This window comes from Salmo salar, chromosome 25, assembly GCF_965601325.2.
Source record: "Salmo salar chromosome 25, fSalSal1, whole genome shotgun sequence".
Lineage (NCBI taxonomy): Eukaryota > Metazoa > Chordata > Actinopteri > Salmoniformes > Salmonidae > Salmo > Salmo salar.
Window position 1 is genome coordinate 11,272,915 of NC_138315.1, and position 11,067 is coordinate 11,283,981.

General features: G+C 41.8%; 1 long non-coding RNA gene across 1 annotated transcript; it reads left to right on the forward strand.

The window, feature by feature from the left end:
- The first annotated feature begins 3,731 nt into the window (after positions 1-3,731).
- Positions 3,732-9,645, forward strand: LOC106586091 (uncharacterized). The gene is made up of 4 exons (XR_001324126.3): positions 3,732-3,816; positions 6,110-6,183; positions 6,298-6,486; positions 6,602-9,645. It is a non-coding gene; the product is annotated as an uncharacterized LOC106586091 (long non-coding RNA).
- The last annotated feature ends 1,422 nt before the right edge of the window (positions 9,646-11,067 follow it).

The window sequence follows — 11,067 nt, forward strand, 5'->3', positions numbered from 1 at the left end:
GACGCTGAGATGTCCGGTATACGCGTCATCGCGTTAGTGGAAACCAAGACTGTTCTCAGGGCAGGCCTGGCTGTGGTTAAATATGTTCGAGTCACATCAGGGACAATTTTAGCTAACCCTACACCTTTTCCTAACCTCAACTTAATTATCCTAACCTGTCACGTTAATTATCCTAAACTGCCATGACAACAGTCTTGGTTTCAACTAATGTGATACATGTATACAGCAGGAAGATGATAACGTCGCGTTCAAATGCAACTCTGAACTAGGAAACTCACATGACTAGTTTAGGCAAAGATGATCTATTATATTGACAAGATGGTCGAGTGACTTCTCTAACAATGGAAATATATGTCCTCAAATATGAAAGACAGGCGAGATCAGGTGGGACCACTCTAGCCAATGAGAGGGCAGATAGGCGTGTGAAGACTAGCACAACTCTAATACAAAGTTATTTGTTCTTCAAAGTTGTCGAAATGCCACGTGCGTCCATTTATATAAGTGCATTTTTTAACAAACTAACCATTACGAAACGTATATTTGATCAAATAAGCATCATGTAGAATATTAGCAATTGCATTTCTTCTTAACCAAATTTGCCGCTGTCATTGACCTCCCCAAAATAAGACGTTTAATATGGCGATAACCCTCTCTCCTCTCCTCTCCGGTTTAGGCACGTCGCAAACGCATCATTGCAGGAAGCGCAATAGTCAGGCACTGTGGTTGCATCATAATACACATACAACCCAACGTTAGTGGTAAAACCCGGTAACGGTTCCGATTGTTTTGACCATGTAATTCTCGCACGGACAAGGTGAGTTCGAAATATATTCGCCTCAATTTACTCTCCAAAATTCTAAATGGAAATTAGCAACAGAGAAGACCTCAGCAAGACTACATATTCCTGCAGGAAGCTCCTGAACCTCATCTCTATCAGACACTGTCAGCTACACATCACCAGCGCGATCTGTGCCCAAGCCATGAATCTGTCCCCTTTTTCTGTCTAGCTAGCCACTGACTGCGCTCTAGTTAGTAGAATATTTAAAAAATAATTATTTTACTTAGCCTAAATAATTGTTTGTACAGGATGTTGACTTTGGTGTCTATTTCAGACCTGGCATTTTTCAAGAATGAGCATAAGAGCATTAAAAGGGGAGAAGACCACTATAAGTCTGGCCATGTTGAGAAGTGCAGCTATAGTGAAAGGCAACTTACTGGTTTGGTGTGGGCCAGCATGAGCGATAAAGTTTATCCTGTGTCAGTGAGTGTAGCTATTAAGTTAAGTTTGAGCATCTTAGCAATACAATGTCTTCTATACAGCTGTCAACGTTCTACAAGGAAAGAGCCAATTAATCAATGATATAATCATTAACCAGATTACCAGAATTTGATGAGTGATAACTCAGTTGTAGAATGAATCTAAAAACCTATTGACATTCAAAATTGACTTTGTTAGACATCCAGTCTGTATTGTAGTTTCATGACCAGAGACAAATCTTCAAAGGCACAGTATTTATTTATTCGGCGTGGTACATGCATTCACACAGTCTTGATTTATGGGATCCTTCCCAATATATAATTGATATGTCATAAAATCCCAAGTCCTTCATTAAAGGTTTGTGGAAAAACTGTACTTGTCCTCATATTCTACAGCTGTAATGTCATGAATCAAATCAAACGTATTTATATAGCACATTTCTTACAACAAATGCATTTCAAGGTGTTCAGTCATTGGATGGGGTGTCATCTATAAAGTGGGGCACATATAATGAAAAGGAGGGCATCAAGGCATTCAAAATGTCTACAGGGATGGATGTGCAGGAGTCATGGCTTTGGGTCACGGAGTTTGGGATCCTGGGAGCCTCACCGGATGGTCTGGTGGGCATCACAGCAGTGGTGGAGGTCAAGTGTCCCTATGGTGCAAGCAAGGGACCTTACTGTTTCAGTATGATATGTTGGATAAAGGAATAAAGACACACCAATGTCAAGTTCAATAGTCTTGTTCAAGCATTGTACAAATCCCTACACGCGGAGTCCGGGGAACAGTCCGGCTAATCGATTACCTATCAACTAGACTCCATAAGACTTACCATTGAAGAGGCAGTGAAGTCGAAGGATTTCTATATCAAGGAGGGAGGGTCTTACCGCCTCCGTGAAAACCATCCTTACTGGCACCAGGTCCAAGGTCAGCTCCACGTCACTGGATGGGACACCTGCTTCTTTGTTGTGTGGACCACAAAAGCCTCCATCACCATTAGCATGACGACCTCTTAGACTCATATTGCTCCTCCTGTCAGTGCTTATTTTCAGGGAAGCCAATGGTCCAAAAAGGTTCCACATTGTTCATCACACACACACACACACACACACACACACACACACACACACACACACACACACACACACACACACACACACACACACGGCTCCCAGAATATGTTATATTCAGTGGCGACCCGTCGTTCAGGGTCGGCACCCACCTATTTTAAGTCCCACACTTTCAGGTAATTTTTTTAAATATTGCCTGTTTTGCTTGTTATTTTGACATTAATACGTGTCACAAATTAGTTTGCAAACAATGTAAAAAAAAAAGTGTCATTGAGTTAATAAAGCCCCATACAAACATGGTCTCTTTTTTGCTTTCTTGAGTAAGGCAGCTCTAAAATGCAGGTGTTTCAGCCTAGCTCAGTGCTTTCTGTGGTGGTGGGGCTAGCCAGCAGAAAATACAGAATTTTGTGCCTGATTGGCTCAGTTTTCTGTCACTCATGGGACAGTACATCATCTCCAATTCTAAGGTTAGAGCTCAACAATTTTAGCCCCTTGGGTGCTGCCATAGAGTTATATTAGAAGTGCTCATCCAAGAAGGCTCAAGATCATTGGCCACAGATATAACGTGATTTGATGTCATTCTATCTACAGTAGCTTTGATTGGACTCATGTCAACATCTTACTTTCAAAGTCTTAGTTAGCATTCATCATCAGTTGTCATCAAGTCCACAATCATTTTAATCCTTGTCATATGAAGATAAATAAGAGAAATTATAGATAAAACGTATCGGTGCTCATCTGCCGTTGTAGATAAAGATTACACAACAAGTTGGAAATCGCAAATTCAACAATGAGTCGTTTGGAAGGAATCAGTGGCTAACTGCAAGCGTTGCAAAGAAGCCTCCATGTCAACATCATACTTTAAAAATCTTAGCTCGCAAGCTAGCAGTCGTCGCCATGAATCACGTCAACAATCAAATCCTTTTCAATCCTTGTCATATGAAGAGAAATTAGAGATAAAACGTATTGGTTCCCATTGGCCATTGCACAAACATTTCACAACAAGTTGGAAATCGCAAATTCAACAATGAGTGGTTTGGGAAGGAATCAGTGGCTAACTGAGTTCAAGACAACTGGGAACTCTGGGAAAAACAAGCTACTACTGGGAAAATACGTTTTGAATGGTCATTCAAACCTGTATTGTAAATCCGGCATCTTTCTCTTTGATGACAAAATTTGCCCACGAAGGACCGCTGCACCACTTTCCTGTTCAAGCACATCACAACGTGAGTCCAAAAATGTATTTTGCGGCTTCATAAATTATATAGGATGCCAGATAGTAGTTACTTTAGCTACAGTATACATATCTAAGTGTATGTTGTGTAGTAGAGGTTGACCAATTAATCGTCATGACCGATTTAATTAGGGCCAATTAACAATCGGTAATCGTCATTTTTGGATGCCGATTATGGCAGACTACATTGCAATCCACGAGGAGACTGCGTGGCAGGCTGACCACCTGTTACGCAAGTGCAGCAAGGAGCCAAGGTAGGTTGCTAGCTAGCATTAAACTTATCTTATAAAAAACAATCAATCTTCACATAATCACTAGTTAACTACACATGGTTGATGATATTACTAGGTTAACTAGCTTGTCCTGCGTTGCATATAATCAATGTGGTGCCTGTTAATTTATCATCGAATCACAGCCTATTTTGCCAAACGGGTGATTTAACAAAAGCGCATTCGCGAAAAAAGCACAATCGTTACACGAATGTACCTAACCATAAAAATCAATGCCTTTATTAAAATCAATACACAGAAGTATACATTTTTAAACCTGCATATTTAGTTAAGAAATTCATGTTCGCAGGCAATATTAACTAGGGAAATTGTGGCACTTCTCTTGCATTCATTGCAAGCAGAGTCAGGGTAGATGCAACAGTTTGGGCCGCCTGGCTTGTTGCGAAAATGTACATAATTGTGACATAACATTGAAGGTTGTGCAATGTAACAGCAATATTTAGACTTAGGGTTGCCACCCATTCGATAAAATACGGAACGGTTCCGTATTTCACTGAAAGAATAAACATTTTGTTTTCGAAATGATAGTTTCCGTATTTGACCATATTAATGACCAAAGGCTCGTATTTCTGTGTTTATTATATTCTCATTAAGTCTATGATTTGATATTTGATAGAGCAGTCTGACTGAGCGGTGGTAGGCAGCAGCAGGCTCGTAAGCATTATACTGCGTTTGCCAGCAGCTTGTAGCAATGCTTGAATCACAGCGCTATTTATGACTTCAAGCCTATCAACTCCCGAGATTAGGCTGGCAATACTAAAGTACCTATTAGAACATAGGCTTGAAGTCAAAGGTATATGAAATACAAATGCTATAGAGAGAAATAGTCGACGCGTCGTAATTCCTATAATAACTACAACCTAAAACTTCTTAACTGGGAATATTCATATGTTCTGAGCAAGGAACTTAAACGTTAGCTTTTTTACATGGCACATATTGCACTTTTCTTCTCCAACACTGTGTTTTTGCATTATTTAAACCAAATTGAGCATGTTTCATTATTTATTTGAGACTAAAGATTTTTTTATGTATTATATTAAGTTAAAATAAAAGTGTTCATTGTTCATTCAGTATTGTCATTACCCACACACCACACACACCACACACACCACACACACCACACGTCGGTCGATTAATCAGTATCCGCATTTTTTGGTCCTCCAATAATCGGTATCGGTGTTGAAAAAGCATAATCGGTCGACCTCTATTGTGTAGGAAGCTGTTTGTAGTCCATGTGCCTCACCGTAATAATTTGGTCTATTTTCACCAACGTGGTATTGTAAACACATCGTTAGTGGCTGGTGTGTGCTCGTTTGCCTATAACTTGTTTTAGAGAAATGTAATCATCGATATTGTAAGAGCTTTCATTGTCTGTTTATATGTAAGAACAGCCCATGGTCTGAATTCTGTCGCTGTACATTTCAAAAGTGCTGAACAAAGAGTTATATTGACTACGCCCGTCGTCTCTCGCTCATTAATGTCTTAATCGAAATTACAGATTGCCTCTTATCCGCTTGTCGTCCCCTTATGCCATAGTTTGTGTACATTTCAATTGTCAGTAGAAACCACAGTTTAAGCAAGTCAGCCATATCTGCTCTGTTTTTTTAAAAGGCAGTAAATGAGGCTGAATGAACTGTAGCGGTGGTAAGGTGTGGGGACTGCTGATGGGACTCTGCTGTTGGGACAGCTTTATGTTGGCCCTAACAGTTTGTGGGCATCGTTTGTCACCGTTATAGTGCAATTAATGTATTGTTTAGTGTTGTGTTGTTGCATTGCTGGCATGCATCCCACATTATTTTTGGTTTGCTCCACCAAGATTTACATGCTAAAATCGTCACTGGTTATATTACTTATAAGTTTTGCTCAAAGCAGCCAACTAAACAAATGTAGTTAACTTTATCATGGGCACAGTGGGAATTTAAATCTGTGATGTTCAAATTCTTTCTTAGTCCCTGTGTCTCTTCCTTGCTGGAGGCCTCAGTCATCCCTGCCTGTACCTGACATTGTTGAAAAACAAGTGAACAATGAATAAAGATCCTACTCAAACAATAGGCTCGTAGACTAGGTTATATTACATTCAAGTTTTGCTCAAAGCAGCCAGCTAAAGTAATCTAGTTAAAAGTAAATTCAATCACAAAGGCTGGTCTGAGTGCATCTCCTCAGTTTCATTCAGTAGTATAACACAATTCACATTTCATTTTATCATGGGCACAGTGGAATTTATATCTGTGATGTTGAAATGATGTCTTGCCCCCAGAGTGAGAGAGTACATCACATTCCAGGAAATCTCCTTGCTGAGGGTGGCGTTGATCATGAACTGCTTCTCATGGGGTGAGCCTGATATTCCGCATGTAACGACTCAGTCTATTTTAATGCATCTACAAATTCAATGTTTTACTCAATATTGTATCATATTTGATGAGTTACTGACCTGTTTGTCCACAGGCTTGATTTGCTGTAGTCTCCACAACCGGAACACACTGGCACAGGGTGTCCATGCATCAGATGGACTGGAAAACAAAGAGACATTTCAAATAACATTTTATTAGTCACATGCGCCTTACAGTGAAATGGTTACTTACGAGCCCCTAACCAACAGTGCTGTTTCAAAAAATATGGATAAGACATCTGGTGGTAGGTCTTTTCAATGGTGTAACACCATCTTTATCTGGACAGAAAACGCATAGTTTATCATACTTAACACCCAATCATCATGCCTCATTGTTTGTTCTTGTTTCCCAATCAACAGTCTGGATATTCCTCTTCTGCCATGATGGATGAGCTACCTTTTCTGGTAAATACAGGGCTATTTATCTTTCCCACCGGAAAATGGCAGCTGCAGACCCGAGTGTTGTCACTGGGTTTCCGGTCCGCCCATCTGAAAGACAGCTAGTAAAAGTAACGTATCTGTGTAACTAAGTTGATTACTAAAATGGTAACATCTATATTAAAATACAATAACCCACAGACTTGACTATAGTAACGGTAAAATAGACTGTCTTTGGTCTATCTCTACATCTAAAATCCTACTATGTAGATGGGACATTTCTGCTGGGATGGAGGAAATATCTGGAATGCTCAACTAGGTGATCGGGACAGTCAAGAGTACCATTTGCCCGAAGAGGTATAATATTGCGATGAGCTATATGGCTGTTCTTCGGATTCTAATTCTCAAGAGGAAAGTTAAAACACTTAGCCGTAAGGTCACTGAGGAGGACCAACAGTGGTAGGTGGATTATCTGAAAGGGACTGACATGCAGGGATGTAACATAAGGATTTTGGGCACTGGTCAGCAGACACAATTTCTACATTCAGGTCCTAAATATGTGGCATGCAATGTTTGTAAAGTCAACATTTTCACTGCTGTGTCAGGCTAGTTTGGCCCGTTGTCTATTAGCCCAGTCTGAAAAGTACTAGCCTCGGTCTAGCTTAATTTCCATCCCTGCTGATTTCTGGTCATATTTTGGTCATAAATAAAGACGTCTCAAAAAAGACGTCTAAAACTGTCATGACGTCGTGACCAGAATATGACAATTGTCAGACGTCATAATGACGTTATGTGCCTATTGGGCAGTTTGTAACAGTGTGTTGCTGGCAACGACGAGGTTGTGTGTTCAATTCCCGCAGGGATCATACACACCCAAAACATGTTTTACCACTCACTGTTTTAAGTTGCTTTGGATAAAAATGGCTGCTATATTGTCATGACTGTTAAAAGGGCAATTTGTGGAGTTGAAATGGCATGGACTGCAATCCTGATATAAATGTACTGTCATGTGTATTGCATTTAAAAAAAAACAAGAACTTGAGTTAATATTACCGGAGTCATCACCTGCCTATGTGAGCTGAATCTCTGAGACCTCAGGGGGAGCAGAAGAAAAGTAAGGGAGGACAGGACAAGTAATTTGAATACAATTATTACAAATACACTGAGTCAAAAGGAAGAGGAAAAGCACAAAGAATGAGAGGGTTTCTGTAAGAAAGACATGGTTGTGTTCAATTCTATTTAAATTAAATTAAATTGAAATTGACCCCAAACCAGGTGCGAGAGCTGTCCCTTACCTAATATAGTGAACTTGTCCGACATCCTCTCCACCACCACATCTTTCCCCATATAGGAAACCTGGCACATGAACACCGCCCCCTTGTGGATGGAGATCTGGGAGATGGAGTGCGAGGACAGCAGTCTGCTTGCTGCCGTCCCCTGTCGAGTACAGTCGTGGCCAAAAGTTTTGAGAATGACACAAAGATGAGTTTTCCCAAAGTCTGCCGCCTCAGTTTGTATGATGGCAATTTGCATATACTCCAGAATGTTATGAAGAGTGATCAGATGAATTGCAATTAATTGCAAAGTCCCTCTTTGCCATGCAAATGAGCTGATTCCCCAAAAAACATTTCCACTGCATTTCAGCCCTGCCACAAAAGAGCCACCTGACATCATGTCAGTGATTCTCTCTTAAACACAGGTGTGAGTGTTGACGAGGACAAGGCTGGAGATCACTCTGTCATGCTGATTGAGTTCGAATAACAGACTGGAAGCTTAAAAAGGAGGGTGGTGCTTGGAATTATTGTTCTTCCTCTGGCAACCATGGTTACCTGCAAGGAAACACATGCCGTCATCATTGCTTTGCACAAAAACGGCTTCACAGGCAAGGATATTGCTGCCAGTAAGATTAAATAAATGGTTGATTTAGGTGCAATCATCAAGAACTTCAAGGAGAGCAGTTCAATTGTTGTGAAGAAGGCTTCAGGGCGCCCAAGAAAGTCCAGCAAGCGCCAGGACCGCCTCCTAAAGTTGATTCAGCTGCAGGATCGGGGCACCACCAGTACAGAGCTTGCTCAGGAATGGCAGCAGGCAGGTGTGAGTGCACCTGCACGCACAGTGAGGCGAAGACTTTTGGAGGATGGCCTGGTGTCAAGGGCAGCAAAGAAGCCACTTCTCTCCAGGAAAAACATCAGGGACAGACTGATATTTTGCAAAAGGTACAGGGATTGGACTGCTGAGGACTGGGGTAAAGTCATTTTCTTTGATGAATCCCCTTTCCGATTGTTTGGGGCATCCGGAAAAAAACTTGTCCGGAGAAGACAAGGTGAGAACTACCATCAGTCCTGTGTCATTCCAATAGTAAAGCGTCCTGAGACCATTCATGTGTGGGGTTGCTTCTCAGCCAAGGGAGTGGGCTCATTCACAATTTTGCCTAAGAACACAGTCACGAATAAAGAATGGTACCAACACATCCTCCGAGAGCAACTTCTCCCAACCATCCAGGAACAGTTTGCTGACAAACAATGCCTTTCCAGCATGATGGAGCACCTTGCCATAAGGCAAAGTGATAACTAAGAGGCTCGGGGAACAAAACATCGATATTTTGGGTCCATGGCCAGGAAACTCCCCAGACCTTAATCCCATTGAGAACTTGTGGTCAATCCTCAAGAGGCGGGTGGGCAAACAAAACCCCCCAAATTCTGACAAACTCCAAGCATTGATTATGCAAGAATGGGCTGCCATCAGTCAGGATGTGGCCCAGAAGTTAATTGACAGCATGCCAGGGTGGATTGCAGAGGTCTTGAAAAAGAAGGGTCAACACTGCAAATATTGACTCTTTGCATCAACTTCATGTAATTGTCAATAAAAGCCTTTGACACTTATGAAATGCTTGTAATTGTACTTCAGTATTCCATAGTAACATCTGACAAAAATATCTAAAGACACTAAAGCAGCAAACTTTGTAGAAATTAATATTTGTGTCATTCTCAAAACTTTGGCCACGACTGTACAGTGAGCCCTGGGTGTGCAGCTTGTAATAGTCCCATGGTGTTTATACTTGCGTACTATTGTTTGTACAGATGAACGTGGTACCTTCAGGGGTTTGAAAATGTCTCCCAATGATGAACCAGACTTGTGGAGGTCTTGGCTGATTTCTTTTGATTTTCCAATGATGTCAAGCAAAGAGGCACTGAGTTTGAAGGTAGGCCTTGAAATACTTCCACAAGTACACCTCCAATTGACTCAAATCATGTCAATTAGCCTATCAGAAGCTTCTAAAGCCATGACATCATTTTCTGGAATTTTCCAAGCTGTTTAAAAGGCACAGTCAATTTAGTGTATGTAAACTTCTGACCCACTGGAATTGTGATACATTGAATTATAAGTGAAATAATCTGTCTCTTATCAATTGTTGGAAAAATGACTTGTGTCATGCACAAAGTACATGTCCTAACCGACTTGCCAAAACTATAGTTTTTTAACAAGAAATTTGTGGAGTGGTTGAAAAATGAGTTTTAATGACTCCAACCTAAGTGTATGTAAACTTCTGACTTCAACTGTATGTAAGAATGCTGTTCATTGACTACAGCTCAGCATTCAACACCATAGTGCTTTCCAAGCTCATCATCAAGCTGGAGGCCCTGGGTCTCAACCTGCCCTGTGCAATTGGGTCCTGAATTTTCTGACAGGCCGCCCCCAGGTGGTGACGGTAGGAAACAACATCTCCACTTCGCTGACCCTCAACACTGGGGCCCCACAAGGGTGCGTGCTCAGCCCCCTCCTGTACTCCCTGTTCACCCACGACTGTGTGGCCATACACGCCTCCAACTCAATCATCAAGTTTGCAGATGACACAGTAATGGGCTTGATTACCAACAACAACAAGACAGCCTACAGGTATGAGGTGAGGGCACTCGGAGTGTGGTGTCAGGAAAACAACCTCTCACTCAACGTCAAGAAAACAAAGAAGATGATTGTGGACTTCAGTAAACAGCAGAGGGAGCACTCCCCCTATCCACATCGACGGGACAGCAGTGGAGAAGGTGGAAAGTTTTAAGTTCCTCGGCGTACACATCACAGACAAACTGAAATGGTCCACACACACAGACAGTGTGGTGAAGAAGGCGCGACAGCCCCTCTTCAACCTCGGAGGCTGAAGAAATTTGGCTTGTCACCCAAAACCCTGACAAACCTTTACAGATGCACAATCGAGAGCATCCTGTCGGGTATGACAACTGCACAGCCCTCAACCGCAAGGCTCTCCAGAGGGTGGTGCAGTCTGCACAACGCATCACCGGTGGCAAACTACCTGCCCTCCATGACACCTACAGCATCCGATGTCACAGGAAGGCCAAAAAGATCATCAAGGATAACAACCTCCCGAGCCACTGCCTGTTCACACCGCTACCATCCAGAAGGCGAGGTCAGTACAGGTCCATCAAAGCTGG